The sequence below is a fragment of the Bubalus kerabau genome, chromosome 1 (genome assembly GCF_029407905.1).
Source record: "Bubalus kerabau isolate K-KA32 ecotype Philippines breed swamp buffalo chromosome 1, PCC_UOA_SB_1v2, whole genome shotgun sequence".
NCBI lineage: Eukaryota > Metazoa > Chordata > Mammalia > Artiodactyla > Bovidae > Bubalus > Bubalus kerabau.
Genome location: NC_073624.1, coordinates 12,528,409 through 12,551,119, shown reverse-complemented (window position 1 = coordinate 12,551,119; position 22,711 = coordinate 12,528,409). Strand labels below are relative to the sequence as shown.

The following is a 22,711-nucleotide window of genomic DNA, read 5'->3' as shown; positions in this document are numbered from 1 at the left end:
TGGCGTTGCAAGTCAAAGCCCCCCACCACGTGGAGGCAGCACTGTGCTCTGGGCAGTAGTTCAGGCTCTGGGGTCATCCTCTCTAAGTATGAACCCTGGCTCTGCCCTGGGCTAGTGACCTTGACCTTTACCCACTGTAAAATGAGGTGCAGAAGAGTTCCTTCTTACGGAGATATTTAGAGGATTAAGTGAGATAATGTTAAAGTGTCGGCCTTCAGGAAGGGCAAGCACAGTGGTTTTCTTTTCTGAGAAATGTTGTCTATGTTAGCCCTGCGGTCACCCTATAGATTCTGGTCAGTAGGTCTTGCTTGGATGGCCCAGGCGAGTGGCCTTCCCTGCCTGACCCAGGGCCCTTCCTGCCGCAGAGCAGCTGACTTCCTCCTGGGCCTGGGGACAGTGTAGACAGATGCGGAAGGGCTGCCCCGGGGTCACTGACCTCCTGCTCCAGACGGGACGTGCTGTGGGTGTGGAGGTCTTGCGTCACCTTTTAAAATTTCTGTCTTCATTTTGTGGCTGTGCTGGGTCCTTGGTGCTGTGTGGGCTTACTCTGGTTGCAGCGAGCAGGGGCTACTCTCTAATTGCGATGCACAGGATTCTCAACGCCGTGGCTTCTCTTGCTGCGGAGCACGGGCTCTAGGTGCACAGGCTTTGGTAGCTGCAGCACAGGGGGCTTCAGTCGTTGTGGTGCACGGGTTCTGCTGCCTCAGTCATGTGGGATCCTCCCGGACCAGGAGTCGAACCATGTCCCCTGTAGTGGCAGGTGGATTCTTGGCCACTGGGCCTCTAGCGAAGTCATTGTGTCGCCTTCTTAAGGGTCACCTTGTTTTCCTTTTCCCAGTTTAGGTGATGACATAGTTTAACTTGGTCACCATCTTCAAAGTCTTTTCTGGAGAGAAGGATTAGACTTTGCCGTGTGCAGGTAGGAGGCTTGGTCATAGCACCCAGCCCTGGAGAGTCAGAGCACGTAGATGGAGCGTGGAGGGGCCGCAGCCCAGCCTCCCTCCCTCCCTGACTTCCTGTGGTGGGGGTGGCTTTGAGAAAGCTGTCACAAGAGCTCCTTTCTCTTTTCCCAGCCTTCATCAGCCCAGATCCCTCCTTCCCTCCCCACGGCCTCTCTCCCCCACAAAAACTGTCAGGAGGAAGAACAGGGCAGCCAGGAAATAGCCCAATATCCTCTTTCTGCTTCTCTGACTCCCACCTGGGGAAGGGATAGAATGAGAGCCGCCATGTCCTTCTGCAATGCCTCCAGGGCCACCCCTCGTGTTGTTTGCATAGAGTTTGTGTATTAGTGAGCTTGGTTCATCAGATGCTCCCCTGACTTCTCCCTGACACAGGTAGCTCCCATAAAGGGGCATGTGTTTGCGCTTGGCTTCCAGGAACTTGTGGTTTCCACTGGGATACTCACTGTCAGCTCTGTTACTCTGGTTGGGTAACTTGGGTTAATCTGACCATTCATCTGGCCTACAAAATGGGAACCCCTGTAAGCCCTGTCTTCTACATGAGGTTGTCAGGAGGATTTTAAGTTGAGTTAGTACAGGTAAAATCATTTCATAAACTGTCGACATGAGGTCAAAATTCCAGCTGTTATCATCATTAAAATCATTCAGTGAATAACAGTGCTGCAGTCGTCTGAAAGGAATAAAGCACTTTCCGGAGGTAACTGAGGATCTAACTTACTAATTCAACATCCAACTGAGTGAAGGCCCCACGTGCCCCACCACTGCCGAGTTCTTTGGGGTGCTGGATCGCGGCAGCCTTATTCTGTCAACAGGCCTGTTCCAGTGCGTGGGAACCCCTAGCTGGAGAATGCCAAGGTTTTGCCCTGACTGCACTGTGGTAAGAGATCCTGGGGAGGTCATTGTCGGGGTGGGGGTGGCAGTGGGGTTGGTGTTGAGAAGGCCTCACAGTTTTAGGCTCCAGAACGTCACTGCAGGAGGAATCTCGTGTGCAGTGGTGCCCAACCCTCCACTTTACAGATGGAGAAACTGAGGTCCAGAGAGGCCTATGGCTGGCTCAAGACTCTGCCAGGCCTCTGTTAGCAGACTGGGTGGACCCAGTGAGGTCCATGGGGCAGCACCCCACAGCCGAGGGCCGTCTCAGCCCAGCTGCAGTGCCAGAGCATGGGCTCAGGGGAGACGGGGCTGTTGGCTCAGCAGCTCAACTGCCTCTTACCCCAGACGTCCCGTCTCGGTCTGCAAAGGAAAAGTGGCTCTCAGCCTCCCAGGGGAGCAGAAGGCAAACACACTCGGTTCACAAGAGCCCCTGAGAAGTGACGAGAACCTAGCTGACCATACCTCCCTGGGCTCTGCCCGACCCGCCGTCGCTGCCTGGACTCCTGAGCCACCCAGCCCGGTGCAGAAAAGCAGGTCTCATGCCCTCCAGGCAGAGCCAGGGGCCCACAGACAAGAGGTCCTCAAAAAGGTCAGGTTTCTTTCTGACAAAAACAAACGCCAGCAGGCTCTTGAGCCCTGTGGGGACGGGACAGGGAAAGGGATCCTGTAGTGTCTTTGGAGGAAGGGAAAGCCGGAACGGCATTTCTCTCTGGAGTGGGAACGTTTGTTCCCAGGACCGTTGGATTTAATTCAGCAAGTCCTTGTTTGCGGGCCACGATGTGTCCAGCTCCAAGCCGGGCGCTGGGGGTGAGGGAGACAGAATATGTCTAAGACTTGGCGCCCGCTTCCGAGGAGCTCGCTGGGGTTTAAGACTCTCACGTGGGAATCAGGAGAGACACAAGGCAGGCAAAGAGAAAATGCTTTGGAAGGAATGAAAAACCAGTGTGGTACCACGTGGTTCTGAAAGTCGCCATGGAAAGAGGCTTTTTTCAAAAAGAAAAAAGAAAGTGGGGGGGGACTTTTTTATTTATTTAAAATATTCATTTAGCTGCACTGGCATGGGTATCTTTAGCTGTGGCCTGTGGGATCTAGTTCCCCAACCAGGGATGGACCCCGGCCCCCTGCGCTGGAGTGCTGAGCCTTAGCCGCTGGACCCCCAGGAAAGTCCAGGACGGGTCTTACCCGAGCCCGTCCATTTCAGGTAGTCAGTGAGTGAGGGAGGGGGCCTCTTAGGACAGAGAGCAGCCTGGGTTCTCAACCACAGTTTCCTCATCTGTTACATGAAGAGCTGAAATTAGACCAATGAGTCCTGCTTTGTGAGAGGGGAGGGTCCTCGGTTACCATACAGGGTCCTTAAAACCCGATGCCCGCTAAGCATTGTCTCCAGAACAAATAGATCACCTCACACAGAGCTGCTGTGCTGTTTTCCAAGCACACAGAGATGCTGCTGTAATTTTAAGATGTATTAAAAGGATTATTGAATGGCCTGTAGCTTTCTACCAGCACGCAGCTGACACTCACAGACACTAAAAGTACAATTACAACTACCTGGAGGAATCCAAAAGAGTGTTTTTTAAAAAATATTTATTTCTTTGGCTGCACCAGGTCTTAGTTTGGCATGTAGGCTCTTTAGTTGTGGCAGGTGGGATCTAGTTCTCTTGACCAGGGATTGAACCCGGCACCCCTGCGTTGGGAGCTGTAAGTCCCCAGAAGAGTTTCTGAAGTGTTCAAGAGGTACAGGCTGGAAGAGTTTGGCTCCTGCAGGATGAGATGAAGGGTGTGCGCAGCCTCTCCTGTACTGGTTCCTAGTCCAGCCTGACAACCGAGCCCCTCCCCTCCTGGCCTCGGTCTCCCTGTACAGGGAGCAGAGACTGGACCAGGTGGTGTGTGGTAGTGAGGACAGGACGGAAGGAGGGGGACAGGCGAGGGGAGGAGGACAGTTTCTGCAAGAAAACCCGGGAAGCCTCAGGATGCTGCGCATGCGACGGTCTTTTTAAAAAGGCGACCTATCACTTCCCCACATTTGTCATTGTTTCCCATTACACATGTCCGCAGCACGTGGGAAGTGGGAGGGGTTGGAATGTCCTATGAATTCCCCCGACGCCCGGTTTCCCACCTTTATCCTCTAGAAAAATGCCTTGTGTTGTTTTGTTTAACTTTTCAGGAGGTCACAGGCCCATTAAGAATCTGATAAAGGTTACAGACCCTTGTTCCAGAGAGTATGCAGCCGCACCTAGCCGTGCAGGGTTGATTCTCAGCATCTCAGGGGGAGCCCCCGTGGGCACCCCATCCCCCCCCACCCCGCCCCGGGGTGAGGAGGTCCTGTTCTCACACGTGTTGCTTTCAATAAGCTTGCATTTACCTTCTCCTCGTTTTCCACAGATCCAAGCCCTAAAGTCCCAGAGGACTTTTATTTTATTTATTTAAAAAATGTACTTGTTTATTTGGCTGGGCCGGGATTAGTTGAGGCGTGAGGGATCTTTAGTTGCAGCCTGCGGCATCTTCCTTGTGGTACATGACCTCTCTTAGTTGGGGCACAAATGCTCTTGGTTGTGGCAATACAGGATCTAGTTCCCTGACCAGGGATCAAACCTGGGTCCCCCTGCTTTGGAAGTGCAGAGTCTTAGCCACTGGACCACCAGAGCCGTCCCTCAGAGGATATTAATGGGACCTCGAAATGTCCCCTTTCCCAAACTGGTTATTATAGGCTCCCTAGGTTTGGGAGACTCATCAGACCCGTGCTCCAAGATGGAGTATCGCATGTGCCGGCCTCCCCTGGAGCCGAGCTCTCTGGGCGGCTGGTGGGAGGTGAATGGAGCCAAGACAGGGGGTTGGGAGCAGAATCCACCCCAGAGCCAGGAACCCCCCGACAGTGCTGTTTTTATACATTTCTATGCTTGAAACTATGGACCCGCAGCGCTGTGATCCCTGGAATAGTAAGAACGTCATTTCTCCAGGAAGGACCCCAGCTCCCATTCCCCTTCCCACCGCCACTCTGCAGGAAAGCTCCCCTTTTGCCTTCAGATCCAGGTGAAGACACCTGTTCTGCTGAGACAGCCCGCTCAGTGCTTCAAGACCCCAAATAAATGAGCCAAAATCAGGGAGGGGCTTCTTCCATCCACACAAGACATTGCTCTGAATCTGAAGGTCCAGTGGTCGCTTATCAACCTGGGCCCAAGCTCAGTTGGCCCAGGAGCACCCATTGTCAGACTTAGTTTCCATCCATCATGCTCCCTGGGTTGAGGGAGGGGCAGGAGGCCTGGAGGGGCTTGGAGGAAACCAGCCAGTCCACCAGGGAGGGTCTGGGCTGCTGGGCTTGGTGAGGGTGCCACGATTCACACTGCACGGGGGAGGGACATTCCCCAAATGCCAGGATGTCAGACAACATTGCAAAGAATGAACTTCATTTCTATTGCGGCCCTTCCTCTCCCCCCACCCTGAACTCTGGTCCCATCCTTTTCCTCTGCAGTGAGCTGTGCAAATGACGCATTGTTCTGCACAGTCTCACCCTGCTGGGCCTTCTAGGACCCTAATGGCATCATTGCCTAGACATCTTTACAGGTTGTGTAAAGCCAGGAGCACCTCAAGGGCAGATTGGCAGGGGGATCCACATACAAATTGCACCCCCTGGATTATTTTATTCTTTGATTTAGACAATTTAATTTATCCAGTAAATACTTATGGAGTGCTAATCAGGTCAGGATGCTAGGATACGGGGAACACAGAACTATACTAGGATGTGGGCAAATATAAGAACGAATGAGATTTGGGTTCTGCTTTCAGAGAATCAGCTGTCTGCTAGAGGAAATAAGATGCTTAAATAAATACAGGTTGTTGTTGTTGTTCAGTCACTAAGTCATGTCCAACTCTTTGTGACCCCCATGGACTACAGCACACCAGGCTCCTCTGTCCTTCACTTTCTCCTAGAGTTTGCTCAGATTCATGCCCATTAAGTTGGTGATGCTGTCTAACCATCTCATCCTCTGCCACCCACTTCTCCTTTTGCCTTCAATATTTTCCAACATTGGGGTCTTTTCCAATAAGTCGGATTTTCACATCAGGTGGCCAAAGTATTGGCGCTTCAGCTTCAGTATCAGTCCTTCCAATGAGTATTTAGGGTTGATTTCCTTTAGGATTGACTGGAGGAGGAAATGACAAACCACTCCGGTATTCTTGCCGCGAGAATCTTGGCGCTTACATAGCTTCTTATACCAAGTAGTCAATCAATGAATATGAAAGAAATAGATAACCTGATAGTGAGTAGCTAGAGTGTGAGCAAGATTTTCATTTAACATCAGAGAACCTGTCCCCTTGAATAAGGATGGGTATTTTCTTGCCTGAAGTGCTCTCTGTTCTCAGACGTACAATCCCTCTATAACTTGGCAGCTCTGTTGAGACACCCCGAGGATACTGGAGGCTGGAGACCTGGGGTGGCTGAGTCTGTTCTCAAGACAGGACGTTGTTCCCAGTGCCAGGCATTGTTAGGGTTTCTTTGGGCCTGGTGAGCATTAACCAGAAGTCACTACAGCTTCTGGGCCTGTTCCCAGCAGGCCTTCGTCACAGAAAGTCCTAAGGCCGAGCTGGATGCCTCCGTGGTCTGGTCCGGGGGAGAGAACCAGGTGTGCAAGAAGGCGGTGTGAGCTAAGGGTCAGTACAGAGCATGTCTGGGCCCTGGCCTCCTGGACTCCTTTCCTAGTTCCGTCACCCCAGGACTAGGAACCTGTGGACAAGCCCTTCTCCCCTGTAGGCTTGGCCTGTTGGCCACAGCTTCCCAGATACTGAGTGCTCATGACATGTACAGGCCTCCTACTCACAGCGGCCGAGGTACACCGAGGGCTACAGGGCTACGTGGAGGGATGAGGCAAGGCGCCTGCCTCCGCGGGTTTCACTCTTGTTGAACAGAGAAGGTGAAACCCAAGAAAATCATGGCACAGCAATTACGAGCGTAACAGAGTCCAGCTGCCTGTTTCACATATGGCTGTCTCATGAGCTGACACTGGGCAATCACCTAACGGTCTTACAGATCAGGAGACTAAGGTACTCAGCATCTTAGCCTCCTGATCTGTAAGACAATCACACTTAACCGTATACGAGGGCTACTGCAGATCAACTAGGCCATGTGAAGTCCTTAGTACAGGGCCAGCACACATGAGAACCCCTCAATTGTTTATTATTATTATTACTGAGTTAAATAATAACATCAGACCTGAAAACACAGGGCATGAGGAAGTTTTCCAGGCCATCCCTTTAGAGTGTAAGTTTTTTTGTTTGTTTGATTTGTTTTTGTTTTGGCTACGCTGCATGGCCTGTGGATCTCAGCTCCCCAATCAGGGATTGAACCTGGGCCCTCAGCAGTGAGAAGGCAGAGTCCTAACCACTGGACCACCAGGGAATTCCCCAGTGTCTAATTTTCCTGATAGAAGATGGCCCTGTCCTTTCCTTTTAGAGATTGCCCCAACACATACCCAGGGCCTGGCGGTCAAATAGGGGCTCGAAAATTGGGGGAAATGTAATGAAGCCTATTTCTAATTTTCAAACGAATGGCACAGGTAATAGGGAATTTAGGGCTATGAGACTGGTGGTGTGAGCTGGGCAGGCAGGGAGGGCTTCATGGAGGAGGTGAGATTGACATGGACTTGACAGATGTGGGTAGGATTTAGATGGACAACACAAAGCAAGGAAGACTCCTCTTATAAAAGCCCAGAGGAGAAAGGGGATTCTGGAGAGGTGGGGCACACTTGGGGGGCACGGCTGTGGCTCTCCACACACACACACACACACAGGGTGGCAGTGGTGAGTCCAGAGCTTGGGCTCTGACTGTGGGGCCAGAATCTGCGGGGCAGATTTCTGGCCCAGCAACAGGAGCCCATCAGCTGCCCAAGAGACCCTGGCCAGAGCCCTGGTCAGTCGGCAAGGCCAAGTTCTGTCTGTCTGGCTCCTCTTTCACACCAGACAGCTGGCTGCTTGGCGTGAGAAGCAGATGTCACCAGGGCAGGGGCGCAGACCCCACAGCACAGCCAGGCGTGACCTGTCCACAATTCGCTCTGACCCCGGGCTAAGCTGGTGTCCTGTTCAGGGTGGAGAAGTGACCTCGGGCCCGAGCCTCTGACCGGCCTCTGTGTCACAGCCCTTTCCCCAGGGGGCAGGTGGGGAGCGGGTTTTCCCTTTCTGCACGTGCTCTGAGCATCTCTCTGAGGGGTCAGTTTACTGACGAGGACAGAGAACACATCATCACGGTGACGCTCACATGCAGCAGACCAGGCCTGTCCTATACATTGTCGTCATCTCAATGTCCCTGTGAGGCCAGTGCTGCCGGGGAGGAGTTCACACAGCTAGTAAGCAGGTCACACAGCTGGTAAGGAAGTCACACAACTAGTGAGCAGGTCACACAACTAGTGAGCAGGTACACAACTGGTAAACAGGTCACACAGCTAGTAAGCAGTCACACAAGTAGCAAGATAGGATTTGAACCCAGGCCGTCCGGCTCTGCTGGCCACCGTGCCACCCGGATGAAGGCAGCACAGGTCTGCACAGGGAGCAGTAGCCCGTCTTCCTGGTCCGTCCACAAACAAGCTGAGACCCACTGACCGTCCAGGTGATAGAAACGAGACCCCAGTCCCTGGCACCCTGCAGGCCCCTCGATCCCCGCTCAGGGAAACTGAACCAGACCAAATCCTCCCAGGCCCCTTCCTGGAGATGGAGTGCTTTAACACCTGAAAGAAGAGTTTTGGAAAGAAAGTGACTCTCCAGTCATAATTATAACCAGACTGGCCCACTGCCCTCCACAAGCAGGAAAGCTGGTTCTAAACATAGTGGGACACTGACCCTCCCCTTTGTAGGTGCCCTCACTTGGGGTGGGGGGCGGCTGTGTGCCTGGGCCTCGGGCCCTCTCGCCTGAGACCCCGGCTCAGCCTCTCCCCTCCTGGGCAGGCGGCCTCCGAGCCACCCACCCCCATGAGGGTGGGAGGAGGGGGTCGACCTCATGCCTTAGGCTCTGGACGGGTAAGAGCTGCTGCTTAAGTAGGTGCCCGGATACAGGGTGCATCTGAAAACAGAGATGCCTTCAACCGTTGAGCGAGGAAGGAGTTAAGCCTGGGATCTGGAGGAGGAGGGGAGGCAAATGTGGGTCTGGTGGGGAGGAACCATAGCTCCTGTCCCAGGCGTGGGGCCCGGGGCTTTCAGCTCCGTTTCTTTTTTTTTTCAGCTCCGTTTCTATTTCTAACCCAGCGCCAGGCCCTTGAGCACCGCTTGCTGTACTCAGCCTAGCAATTTGGCGACGGCCACAGGTATCTATATAACAGAACAGGATGCTCTCAGGACAGAAGTTCTGGAAGAAATCCCAAACGGAAGGCCGGCCCCCACGCCCCCGCTGGGCAGTCTCTAATGACCCCTGGGGAATGTTCTGGACATGCGTGGGCATCTGCAAATTTACTCACCTGACAGTCGCCTCTGCCTCCTGACCCCGGGAGCAGAAGTGGGAAATAGAGACTCCTCATGTTGTGCGTGATGCTTTTTAATCATTCTGATTCCATCTTCAGTTAAGGGGGAAAGGTGGTGAAAAAAATAACACCAAAGCACAAAGGTTTCTAGGACATTTTGACTGAAACTCCTGGAAGGCTGGAATTCAGTATGAATAGGGTAGAACCCCAGATTTCTGCAATACTCCTTAGGGGACTGAGCTTACTCTATGCCCTTTAAAATTAGAGGAGATTTTTTACCACTTCAGAATTATAGCAGAAAGGCTTGCAGATTTGAAGATAACATAACTGCATTGTGAAGAAGCCCAAAATATTTGGTAAGGATGCTCAAGTTAGGGGAGTTCAGCTGAAATAGCAATTTGTGGGTGAAATATTAGCCAGGAAATTGGCTGGAGAATCACCCCCTGATTGAAGGAAGGTTGGGGGTGGATGAAGTTTGTACCAATCTCAGGACATGGAAAAGGATTCAGTAAAGCTAGGAATTGAGCGTGCTCAGGGTTTAAAGTCCTAACCAGCCCCAGGGTGTCTGAGGCATGACCAGTAAGTAGAGTCAGAGATTCCATTCAGCAGAAGCAGACAGGAAAACAAATCTCTTTTCTTTGTTTGTCCTGGTTGAAAACCAAACACGGTAGCCATGTAAAGAGATGCCAGAGCCGGGAGTGTCCAGGCAGGGAGGGGAGGGTAAAAACGCAGCCAGCCTCTGACCACGGGGGATGCCAGCCTAATGGCCCTCCCCATGCCATCATCCGGCTCTGCGCTCTGGAATGGTCACCAGTGTCCCTGCATCTCCCTGATTCTAGCCCACAGGAAACTTCCTGCTTAGCCTCTCTTCCTGTGATCCCCCAGAATGTCACCTGGCAAGACTCAGCCTCCCTGTCTGGGACTGAGCGGCTTGAACCCCTAGAGTGTGTCCCAGGTAGTCTCAGCTGTTGTGGGGAAGCATTGGATGAAGAGGAAGCTCCAGGTCCCGTTGAGGCTCATCATGTCGGGAAAGGAGCTGGGAGGAGGTGGGGGGAGGGAGAAGTGGGGAGAAGGTTCTCAAGGTCAGCTGTAGGGTCCCCCAGTTTTCACCTTCTCAACACAGACAAGTTCCAGCTGACCCACTAATAGCTTTAGAAAACTTGACCTTTTATAGAAACGAAGAAACTTTGTTGTTTCTTCCTTACTTCAGTCTGTAAAATTACAGCCCTGCCCGTAGCTTGGAAGTGCTGGGAGCACGGCACCGCGATGAGGCGATCTGGGAGGGTGCCAGCAGAACTGACGGTGGAAATTTTATGCCATTAACACAAAAGACTAGTGGGCTGGGTTGAATGTGGGCAAGGCGTCATAGGATCTTAGGTTCAGCGCGTTTCCTAACAGCAGATTTCAATAAGTGGGACTGTGTATACACCTCAGTCTGGAGTCGGACTTGGGGCAGAGATGGACTGTGTTTCTTTCCAAAGAAGCCCTATGAGAAATAAATCAGTTCCTCTTCTCCAGTAATCTCCTCCACATCCCCTTCTGGACCAACCTACCTATAAGGGGCCCCACACTCCTATTCAAAAAATTCGTCACACCTTTTAAGAACTTCTAAGGGTGGCCTGCTCTCTACATAGATCAAGTGCTCGTTCCTTTGTCTGGTTATTTAAAGTCCTACATAACTTAGTGCACCGCACCCCCTAGCCACCCACTCGAGCTCTCTCCTACACACCTGCCCATCCAGTCCAGCTGCCCTTCTCACGTCTCCAGAGGGCTCACTCCTTCCTGCCTTTGCAATACCCAGTATCCTTCACTTTCAACTTCGAATCTTTTTTTTTTCAAACAACTTTTAATTTGCATACAATTTTAAAGGCTACTTTCCATTTACACCAATTACAAAGTGTTGGCTATATTCCCCACGTTGTACAATACACCCTCGAAACTCCTGTACACCCAGTCGTTTGTGCCGACCACTCCCCCACCCTATGTTGTCCCTCCTCCACGCTGGTAACCACTAGCTTTTTCTCTGTATCTGTGAGTCTGCTTCTTTGGTTATACTGACCACTTTTCAACTCCCAATTTTTTTTAATTTTACTTATTCATTTATTTCTGGCTGTGCTAGGACTTTGTTGCTGTGAGGGCTCTTCTCCAGTTGTGGGGAGCCGGGGCTGGTCTCTAGCTGCAGTGCATGGGCTTCTCACTGCCGTGGCTTCTCTTGTTGAGGAGCTCAGGCTCCAGGGCACATGGGCTTCAGGACTTGCAGCTCCCGGGCTCTAGAGCACAGGCTCAATAGTTGTGACACACAGGCTTTGTTGCTTCGTGGCATCCTCCCAACCCAGGGACTGAACCCATGTCTCCTGCATTGGCAGGCATATTCTTTACCACTGAGCCACCAGGGAAGCCCTTAACCCCAAATCTTAATTTACTTTTCCCCTCTACCAATCCCCTGAAGACCCCACCTTTGGAGATTTTCCCAACTATTTCCATTTTAATCTCTCCCATCTCCAAGTACTCTTCAAGACACACACACACACACACACACACACACACACCACACACTGTGCCTCTCCAACTGCACTGTATGCTACCACGAATATGGATTTAAAGTTACAGCGCTCCACACAAAGTAAATAACTGCTGGTTCGTTGTCATCCTCCTACTTCTGTGAGTTAAAGGCTAAACACACATACAACACCAGTCTCGTCCCCGTTGTGTGGAATTTCAAAACAACATAACTCGAAGCATATTTGGGTCCTCTAAGTTTGGTAACAGGGAAAAAAAATGTAGAGAATGTTTGTGCCCAAGATAGTAAGTGGATGGATTCAGATAGAATAAACAGCTTGCTCAACACTGACAATTTGGATGCTTATCGGAAAATTGGGCACCTTGAGAATGTTGTATTCATGCTGGCATTCAAATCCAGGGCCCCCTAACATTAAATTCCTTTGAGGTTAAGACTGTTCCTCCTCATCCTCCTTCTCTTTGAGGGAGTGGATATAAGTATTAGAAGGAGATTGGAAGAAACTATATATGTCTTAAAATGGAACAGAGCAAGCATATATAGACCAATGGAGTAGAGAGTCAGAAATAATTTATTTTTGACAAAGATGCTGAGACCATTCAATGGGGAGAGGGCAGTATTTTCAGCAAACTGGAAAAAGTGGATATGCTTATATGTAAAAGAATGAAACTGGACACTTTCCTTATACCACACACAAAAATTAACTCTGAATGGATCAAAGACCTAAACTTAAGAGCTAAAACTATAGAACTCTTAGAAGAAAACACAGAAGGAAATCTTTGTGACAGTGGATGTGGCAATACTTTCCAAGATATGATACCAAAAACACAAACAAATAGGTAATAAAGAAAATAGATAATTTCAACTCCATCAAAATTAAGAACTTTTATGCACTAAAGGACAAACAAAAACAAACAACCCGATTCAAAACTGGACAAAGGACTTGAATAGGCATTTCTCCAAAAAAGATACACAAATGGCCAATAAGCACATAAAAAGACATTCAAAATTATTAGGCATTAGGGAACCGCAGATCAAAATGGCAAAAAGATACCACCTCTTACCCATTAGGATGACTATTATAAAAACATAAATACAAAAAAAGAGCAAGGATGTGGCTGCTGCTGCTGCTGCTAAGTCGCTTCAGTCATGTCTGACTCTGTGTGACCCCATAGACGGAAGCCCGCCAGGCTCCCCTTGTCCCTGGGATTCTCCAGGCAAGAGTACTGGAGTGGGTTGCCATTGCCTTCTCCAGCAAGGATGTGGAGAAATCATGAAATCTCAAGCCTCAGGAGAACCACAAGCTGGTGAGAATATAAAATGATGCGATTGCTGTAGGTAACAGTCAGGCAGTCCCTCCAGAAGAGAAACAGAGTCACATACAATCCAGCTTCCTCTCCCAGGTGGAATTTCAATCCTAACCCCAAAGGATTCAAAGCAGGGACTCAACAGATACTTGTGTCCCAGTGATCATAGGCACACTGTTCACAACAGCCAGAAGTTGGAGGCTACCCAAGGTGTCTGTCAACAGATGAATGGACAAACAAAACGTGGTCCATACATACAATGGAATATTACTCAGCCTTAAAAAGGAAGGGAATTCTGACTCATGCTGCAACATTGAAAACATTATGCTAAGTGAAATATCAGTCACAAAAGGACAAATATCATGTGATTCTACTTACGCGAGGGACCCTAGGAAAGGTAAAGTCATAGAGACAGAAAGTAGAATGACAGTTGCCAGGAGCTGGGAGTTAGTGTTGAATGGGTATGGAATTTCTGTCTGAGATGATGAAAGCATCTGGAAACACAGTGGTGATGTCTGTGCCCTGTTATGAATGTATTTAATGCCACTGAATCGACACCTCAGCATGGTTAAAATGGTAAATTTTGTGGTACGGATGTTTAAACCACCACTATTTTAAGAAAAAGAATATAAATTCTATCATGAGGAAACCATCAGACAAATCCAAACCGTGGGTCATTCACCAGAGTGACTGACCTATACTCTTCAAGAATGTCAAGATGATGAAAGGGAAACAAAAGGGAATTGGGTCCTGTTACAGATGGGAGGAGTTGTAAGAGACAGGACACCCAAATGCAATGACTAATCCTTCTATATATATATATATATATATATATATATATATAATATTTATATATGTGGCTGCACCTGATCTTTGTTGCAGCATGTGGGATCTATTAATAAATGACCTGACCAGGGATCCAACCTAGGCCAGCTACATTGGGAGCCCAGAGTTGGAGCCACTGGACTACCAGGGAAGTCCTTCCTTGATTACATTTTAATTTACAAATAGAGGTCATTGTGTGGACAATTAGGAAAGATGAATATGAGCTTTATATCAATGTTGAATTTCTTTAGAACGAACGTGACACTGGGGCTGTGTAGGAGAATATTTATGAAAGCCGATCTACATGAAGTGTTTAGGGATGGTATCTGCAGCTTACTTCCAACTGAGGGAGGAAATGTATATCTACGGAAGGAGATAAAGTACTTATGACAGCATTGATGAATGTAGGTGAAGAGTTTAATGATATTATTGTACAAGTCTTTCCACTTTCCTGTACTGGAAAATTAAAAGTTAGAGGAAAAAGTGGGACAGTCATTCAGATGAGGGGGAAACGTTGACTCTCTGTGACCCCGAGAGCAGAATGTGGATCTGTTTGCCGCATCGGGCCATCCTGTCTTACTGACCTCACTCCCTGAAGGAACTGCTGTGGACTCTTTCTTTCTTTTTAATATTCATCTATTTATTTGGCTGTGCCACATCTTCGTTGTGGCATGCAGATCTGGTTCCCTGCCCAGTGATCAAACCCCAGCCTCCTGCATTAGGAGCTCGGAGTCTTAGCCACTGGACCACCAGGGAAGTCCCAGGACGTGGATTCTTTAGGAGGTGAGAATAGAGCTCCCGTCAAAAGCGACTAGCTAGAGGCCCTCCACCCCACCAGGGTGGCTTCTCTGCTCCCCCTCAGCAGTCTGTCCATGCCACCCACTTTGGTCGCTTGTGGATCTACTGTGCTGTGCTTCTCTGCACATTGAAGTTTTAAGCCCTTATGGCATGACCACCTCTCTCTTTTCCTATAACCCTCCCTCCCCCAACACCCCAAACCCCAGGCTCTGTACAGACCTAAATCCATAGTAAGTGCCTAATAAATATTTCTCTGTTCATAGACTATTGACTTTGTCAACACAGAGGCATGTGTGGAAGCGTACGTGGTCAAGGCTGAGGTTAAAAGATATACCGCCACTAAGGTATTAAAAGGCCACTGGGTAGGGCCTTGCAGAAGGAATGTCAAGTGTAGGCTTTAACACCCCCTAAATCTCTGAGGCAGCCAAGTGTGACTGATTTAGGTAGTGACTTGAGCTCAGGGGTGGGGTAAAAGAAATACAACCTTGGCAAAAGCTTCCGGGTACCTACGCACAGAATATCCCCAGCCCGGCCTATGGGGCAGCTATTCTCACGACCCTGGAAGCAGGGCCAGACAGAGGACAGAGGGCCTCTCGTTCTGGCTCCTGGAACAGACTTGTTGTGCCTGGAGGGGTCTGCACCCCCTGGGATTCAGGCAGAGCAGCACGGGCCCCCAGCAGAAGGTGGAGGGGAGGACAGCCCCCGGAAGCACATCGGCAGGAAAGGGCTGCCCACGCCTGTGAGCTGCAGGAGCCACCAGGCCTGCCGCATTCCACCTCCAGCTGGGACACCAGTGCTGCTGTGTTGCAGCTTGTAAGGGAGTGCAGGCGTGTCCTTCCTGCCCTGAGTAATCTTTCAGAGAGGCTGGAAGAACTAATGGGTAAATTTCCTCTCTGTCCCTCCCAGCCAAGGCTTCCAGGAGGCAGGCCCTCAGCTGCATCATTACAATCTATTGTTATTCCTATTAAATCACTAGCATGGACACTTAAATTTTAAATTCAGTTGAATATTTTATCACATGCCTTCTTGTATTGGTCTCTGATTATTTCACCCAAGTCCTGGGTTCCCCCAAAAATCACAAGCTTCTTGGGGAACACGCTCTGTGTGGCTTTGCCACCTATGCTTCCTCTCACATCCCGTATGGACACAGTAAATATTAGGTGCCCAATAAATATATGAGAATGGATAAATAATCTATTGTATATCCATACTGTGTAATACTGTGCAGCACTTAAAAAGAATGAGATTAAAAAAAAAAAGAATGAGATAGTCCTATACATTCTGATATGGAAAGATTTCCAATTCATATTATTACGTCAGAAGAAAAAAGAAAAGCAATCAGGCATTGTATGAAACCCTTTATGGGGGCTCCCCTGGTGGTTGGTCCAGTGGTTGAGAATCTGCCTTGCAGTACAGGGGACACGGGTTCAATCCCTGGTCCGGGAGGATCCCACATGCTGAGGGGCAACTAAACCTCTGCATCACCATGACCAAGCCTAAGCACTTGCGACTGCTCAAGCCTGTGTGTTCTAGAGCCTGTGCTCTGCAACAGGAGAAGTCACCATAGGTAAGGAGAAGCCCCTGCCCCACAACTAGAGTGGCCCCCCGCTTGCCACAACTAGAGAGAAGCCTTTGCACAACCATGAAGACCCAGTGCAGCCAAAAATAAAAAAAAAGAAAAAAGAAAAAAGAAACACTTTATATAGAAAGGACTAACAGAAGAAACAAAGGGCTGGTCCAAATATCTGTTTATTTCCTTTCTCACATACACCCCCAGTCACAGACATTGTTGTAACTAGTGTAGAACACAGTTATTTCCTGGATTTTCCTTTTCAAAAGAAATTGTTGTTAAAGAAATAATATGTGTAAGGTCGTTAGTGGAGGACTTGTCACGATAATGGTCACACTCATAGAGCACGTACATGGGGCAGGCATTTCTTAGTGCTTCACCAGAATTCATTCATTTCACCCCCATAACAATCCTATAAGAAACTGAGGCACAGAGAGGTTAAATAGTTTGCCTTAGGTTAGACAGCACAGCAAGAAAATAGAAGACCCAGGATTCAAGTCCAAGCCATCCAGAGCCAGAGCCTGCTTTCTTGACCACTGTGCTGAACGTGTTAAAACGTGTGCCCCTTCCGCACCCTTTCCCTTCCTTCTCCTTCGTACGCTCAGTGATGGCACTCAGAACACTGTGTGACAATTAACTGCAAAGAAGAATCCTGTTTCCCACCCTAACCTGTGGCTTCATCTGTGGATTTGAAGGTGTGAGGTTCCTATAAGGGGTTCCTGGTACCTTCTGGAAACTGTTTGTGGGTGGTTACTGAGAGAGCATGACCATCTACCACAACTGTGTTTGTTGTTTAGTTGCTAAGTCGTGTCCGACTCTTTGTGACCCCATGGACCCCACCAGGCTCCTCTATCCATGGGATTTCCCAGGCAAGAATACTGGAGTGGGTTGTTGTTTCCTTCTCCAGGGGATATTCCCGACCCAGGAAACAAACCCGTGTCTTACGTCTCCAACGATGGCAGGCGGATTCTTCATCACTAGTGCTATCTGGGAAGCATGATTGTGTTTGCGTGTGTGGTGTACACCGATTCTCTAGCAAGTGCCTCCTGAGGACGACTTTAGCCCCAACAGTGGATTCTAAAGGGGCTTCCCTGGTGGCTCAAACAGTAAAGAATCTGCCTGCAATGAAGAGACCCAGGGTTCTATGAAGTAGAATCTCGGCTTAGCAGGCAAGGCTGATGATTATGGGCGTGATGAACCCTACCCGATGGAAGGGGAGGGTAGACTGGACAACTTTTTGAGGAGGGTAGGTAGGTAGGTGGATGGTTCTGGGCTCCTCTAAGCCCCAACACATGACAACCAACACTCCCTGCAAGTGAATCAGGGGGCTTTGCACCAGGCCCAGGCCCCCGGGAGACTGCATTTTGTGCTGTTTCACATTAAACTCACATGCCTCAAATTTGCCAGATCTATCATCACAACAACATGTAGCCCCAGCTCACACATGGAATGTTTGCTCTCTGGCAGCCAAATGCATTGGAACAGGCAGGGGTGATCTCATAAGGCAGGAAAGCTGAGCAGTCAGTCAGATGATTCACACATTATTGAGATGGAGGAGGCAAGCATCATTTAATGAAAATATCTGGGCACTGCAGAATCAGGAGTCTCCAGATGTGTGGCAGTTTAGGAACCATCTTATCTAAAGTCCTTTTACAAACGTGGAAACTGAAGCTTTACAAAAGGGTAGGGATTAGCTTCCCACCTGAGAAAAGTTAAAAGTTTTTTTTTTTTTTAATACAATACTGGAGCCCCAGCACTATGGGCTCAGACCTCCCCCTCTCTGGCTCCAGGGCCTTCAACTACAGCCATCAATTCACCTCAGGTGCCTGATAACTTTTTTGTTCCTCCTTGCCTTTTAACGGTATTTTTACCTGTTGAATACCCTGTTCATATCATTTTACTTCCATGTAGAAGGAGAATCACCCCCCGCCCCACCCTCTCTGTAGCTCTGAAGTTGCTGATGCCCCCACCCATCCCTGCTGGATGGAGGGCTTGTCTAGCTTCTCTCTTATGTTTTTATGTTTACAAGGTGGAATTACTTGGCGATTTGCTTGTACTATTTTTAAATAGTAAAGACCAGCCGTGGCCTTACAGGTGTCCCATCAAAACACAAAAACCCTGTCTTCCAGGTGTACAGTGTATCTGACTTTTAAAGCTGCCACTTTCTCACACTATTCTGCCCTACCCCTGGGCAGAGGTTTCTCCAGGGGAATGTGAGATGTGTCTACTACAAGGGGACAAGTAGGAGAGGACCTAGGACCCGGCTGTCTTTCTCAGGCACTCTGAGCACTGGAAGCTGATTGTGCCCAAGCCTCGCATTCTCCTTCTCCGGGTTCCCGACCTTTATGCCTGATTTGCAGATGAGCTTCAGTGGCAGAGGCCTTAGACACATGCGGGGCCTTACCTTTCTCTGCTGGGTCAGGGGGCAGGAAGGGGCATGAGGATTGGGGGAGGAACGTGCCTTAAGCCAGGATGCTCCTCACAGAAGCCAGGAAAGAATTTCAGATCACTCGTTTTGATTAGATCCCTGTGCTGAAGAAAACAGGCTCCAGGGGAAATCTTTTCCAACAAATCCCTAGAGCTAGATTATTTCCTAGCCTGCCCACCCCACCCTACCCCCGCAAATGTCTCTGAAGACAGTGTGACTCGAGGGTAGAATCTGGCAGACCACAACCATTCTTCAGCAGGGTCCTGGCTTGGCCTTACCCAGAGGGAGAGCAGTGCAGGGGAAAAATGCACAGTGCTGCAGCCAGCCAGCCAAGGAGGTGAACCCCAGCTGAACCACTTCCGAGCTGTGACATTCAGCAAATTAAGTTCTCTGAACTGCATGTTTTCTCACCTGTAATAGGGGGAGGGGGAATGGGTAAGGATATCCGCACCGTTGCCCTAAAAAATCAGGCCAAAAAAAAAAAAAGACGCAAACAAGACGCAAATGGTCTGTTTGACATAAAGCAAGTTCTCTGAAAGCGGCGTGTGGTCACTGCTGAGCTAAGGGAAGCGCAGGGAAACTCAGCAGAAAGCCCAGGCCGCGGGGCGGAGAAGGAACCGAAATAGCCCCGGCGGTTCCACGGTCAGCGCGTCCGCCCGCCCCAAGGGAAGGGGCCCTCTACCACCAGGCTGGAGCCGCCGAGTGGGGAGGGGGTGTTTTGCTCCAGAAAAGGGTGAGGATTGGCCTCGGCCTTCAGCAGGGGAAGGAAGCGATAAAGCCACGTAACAAAAGCTCAAGGCCAAACCCACCGCCCGCCCAGCCCCGCATCGCGGCTTCCTCCCGAAGCCCCACCGAGTCAGCTGACCTCGCGGTCGTGCTGCTGGGCCCGCAGAGTGGTCCTGCGGCCTCCTCTCAGCCAATCGGCGGCGGCCCGGCCCCTTGCAGCCAATCGGCGACGGCCCTGCCTCCTCTCAGCCAATCGGCGGCGGCCCTGCGTCCTCTCAGCCAATCGGCGGCGGCTCTATTCCTCTCAGCCAATCTGGCCCTGCGCGCTGGCCTCTCGTGGCTCGTGAGGCGGGAAAGGCCCTCTGTAGTGCATTGCTTGTAAAGCAAGCGGTGTAACGAATATTCCTCTTTTCACGGGGCCCCTGCGAGCGTCCGCACTAGGCCGAGTCTGCTGTGGAGCCCTCAGAGCATCCGTCAGGGACTGTCAGGCACGGGAAACAGCGCCCATTCTCCTCTCTCCAGAACCAGCCAGCTACCCGAGACCCTGGCTGGCCCCCGCTGACCACCCCGCATCTTGCTTGCTGACTGGCTGTTGCAGCCTCTCAGCCCCGCAGTCTGGACTGGGGCAGGGGTGGGATGATCTTTGCAAGTACACGTCGGAAGAAATGCTTGTACCCCTGAAGTCCAGCCCGCGCGGGCCCAGATGCTGCTACTCAAGAGCCGAACTCTGCTACTCAAGACAGACTTGCCTCTGTCTTGCTGTGTGGCCTGGGAGGGGACCTCCCACTTTATCCCTACAGGTATCCTGTAGGGGCGGATCATTGTTTTCGTCCTGCAGTTGAGGAACCCCAGGTGCCCAGAACAACAGTCCTGCTACTACTGAGGGTTGGTTTGCAAAGAAGCCAGAATTAATTATAAGTAACTGGGCTTCATACCGGCACACTACGTACAGGGTTCAGACTCAAGCCCTCAGGGCTCCCTTGTTTGCGTGGGGGAGGAAACTGCAAAGCCAGTGGATCTAGATCCACGTAATATGTCTTACCCGCTTCTGAGGTGGAGCAGTGGTAAAGAATCCACCTGCCAAGCGGGAGATGCGTCTTTGATTTCTGGGTTGGGAAGATCCCCTGGAGAAGGAAATGACAACGCACTCCAGTATTCTTGCTTGGGAAGTCCAATGGACAGAGGAATCTGACGGGCTACAGTCCATGGGGTTGGAAAAGAACTGGACATGACTGAGCGCGTGTGCGTGTGCACGTACACACACACGCGCGCACACACACACACACACACACACAATGGGGCTTTGCTCCTTGGAGCAAAGTTAAGAGTCTTTAAAGCCCCTCTCACACTGTGGGAGCAGTCAGTCCACTGTTTAAGTGCCGACCACATTGCCACTTTGGGGGAGAATCCTGGGTTACTAGCTCATCTTTCAGCTCTTAGATTAAATAGAACTTTCCTTGCCTCTCCCCCCAACCCCCACTGGCCCGCGCCTAGATCAGCTGCCTCCTCGAGCACCTTGGCAGCCCTTTTCACCCCGGCTGCTGCCCTGCTGCAGCTGCCTCTATCCTTGTGTCTCCTGCAGATGGAGGGAAGCTGCCTGAGAGCAGGAAGCACCTCTTGATGGCAGCCTCTGCGTTCAGCTGGGATGAGCCAGGGAGGCCAGTGTTCCCCAGGAACTCCATTTGAGAACCACTGAACTAGAGTCTGGGAGTTAAAAGTAAGTCAAACAGGGAAACTGGAGACAACCGTAAAAGCTTGACCTTTAGTAGTCACGATGATAGTGATCAACACAGTTGTCACTGAGTTTTTATCATGTAACAGGCGTTGTGCTTTAGCGCAGGGCTCCACAAACTGAAATGGCATTTGAATCTCAGGGGGATCTTGTTGAGATTTCTAACATGCTTCCAGGTGATGGTTCATGAATCTCATTTTATGTATGAACTTGTCCCCTTAAAAGCCCCATGAAGTGGTTGTCACTATAATTCCTGTTTTACACACAAGGAAACTGAGAGGTTAAGTATCTGTGAACTTGGGTCAAAATAAATAAACTACAGAGCAGTGTGGGAGGGGACAATGGTGTGAGCATTTACATTTATAGAAGGAAAAACAAAAGCAGAGGAAACAGTCTTTACAAAGGCCTGGTGGGGGGTGGCCCCAGCGCTGCACAGACGGCTCCTTCACCTCTTAGGCACCATGTGCACAATACTAGCCTGCCAATGTAGGAGCCAAAGGAGATGAGGGTTCGATCTCTGGGTCAGGAAGATCCCCTCGAGAAGGGAATGGCAACCCACTCCAGCATTCTTGCCTGGAGAAGCCCATGGACAGAGGAGCCTGGCGGGTTACAGTCCTTGGAGTTGCAGAGTCAGAGGTGACCGGCATGTACACGTAGTACTTATGCACTTTCCAAATACCCCAAATATTTGAGGCCTGAAAAAATGTATTAGCACCTGTGTATGAAAACTGAGTATTTAAATTGATTTTTCAAGGTTCAAATGATTAAAAAGCCTTTCAAAAATTTTTTTTACATGAAAGCATTTGTATTTAGTGAATGGAGCCTGGTGGGCTGCCGTCTATGGGGTCACACAGAGTCAGACACGACTGAAGCGACTTAGCAGCAGCAGCAGCAGCAGCAAAGATATATTTTGGGAGAAGGCGATGGCACCCCACTCTAGTACACTGGCCTGGACAATCCCATGGACAGAGGAGCCTGGTAGGCTGCAGTCCATGAGGTCACTAAGAATTGGACACGACTGAGCGACTTCACTTTCACTTTCCAGTTTCATGCATTGGAGAAGGCAAGGGCACCCCACTCCAGTGTTCTTGCCTGGAGAATCCCAGGGACGGGGGAGCCTCATGGGCTGCCGTCTATGGGGTCGCACAGAGTCGGGGACACGACTGTAGCAGTATGGGTATATTTTGGTACATTTGATAAAAAACAGGATAGGGCTGCCTCCCCCTGGCCTAGGACCTACTGAGGATAGGTCGGGCCCTGGCCACACTGGGTCTGGATGAGATCCTGAGGGCAGCCGGGAACCACGGCTAGAAGCAGGACAGTGTTCTCTGTGGCTGCAGTGAGAAGAAAGGGCTGGAGGGGGGCCAGGCTGGAGGCCCGGCGGCTTAAGAGCAGATAGCCGCTTACAGCCTCCAGAAGGCAAGAGGATAAAGCCACAGCATTATACAAGCCAATTAGTCTTTGATTCCTCCAGCCCCAATCTGACTCAGCATTCTAAATTTACTTAAGATTTGGGGACATGGGTTTTGCCAAACC

At 50.2% G+C, this 22,711-nt stretch overlaps 1 protein-coding gene and 1 long non-coding RNA gene across 3 annotated transcripts in view; one reads left to right on the top strand and one right to left on the bottom strand.

Moving 5' to 3' along the window:
* The window catches only part of NINJ2 (ninjurin 2), a 72,065-nt gene that overhangs the window by 38,854 nt on the left and 10,500 nt on the right, over window positions 1-22,711 (bottom strand). The window lies entirely within an intron of this gene.
* On the top strand, window positions 19,745-22,229 carry LOC129643545 (uncharacterized). Its single transcript, XR_008710361.1, has 3 exons — window positions 19,745-20,243; window positions 21,026-21,160; window positions 21,976-22,229. It is a non-coding gene; the product is annotated as an uncharacterized LOC129643545 (long non-coding RNA).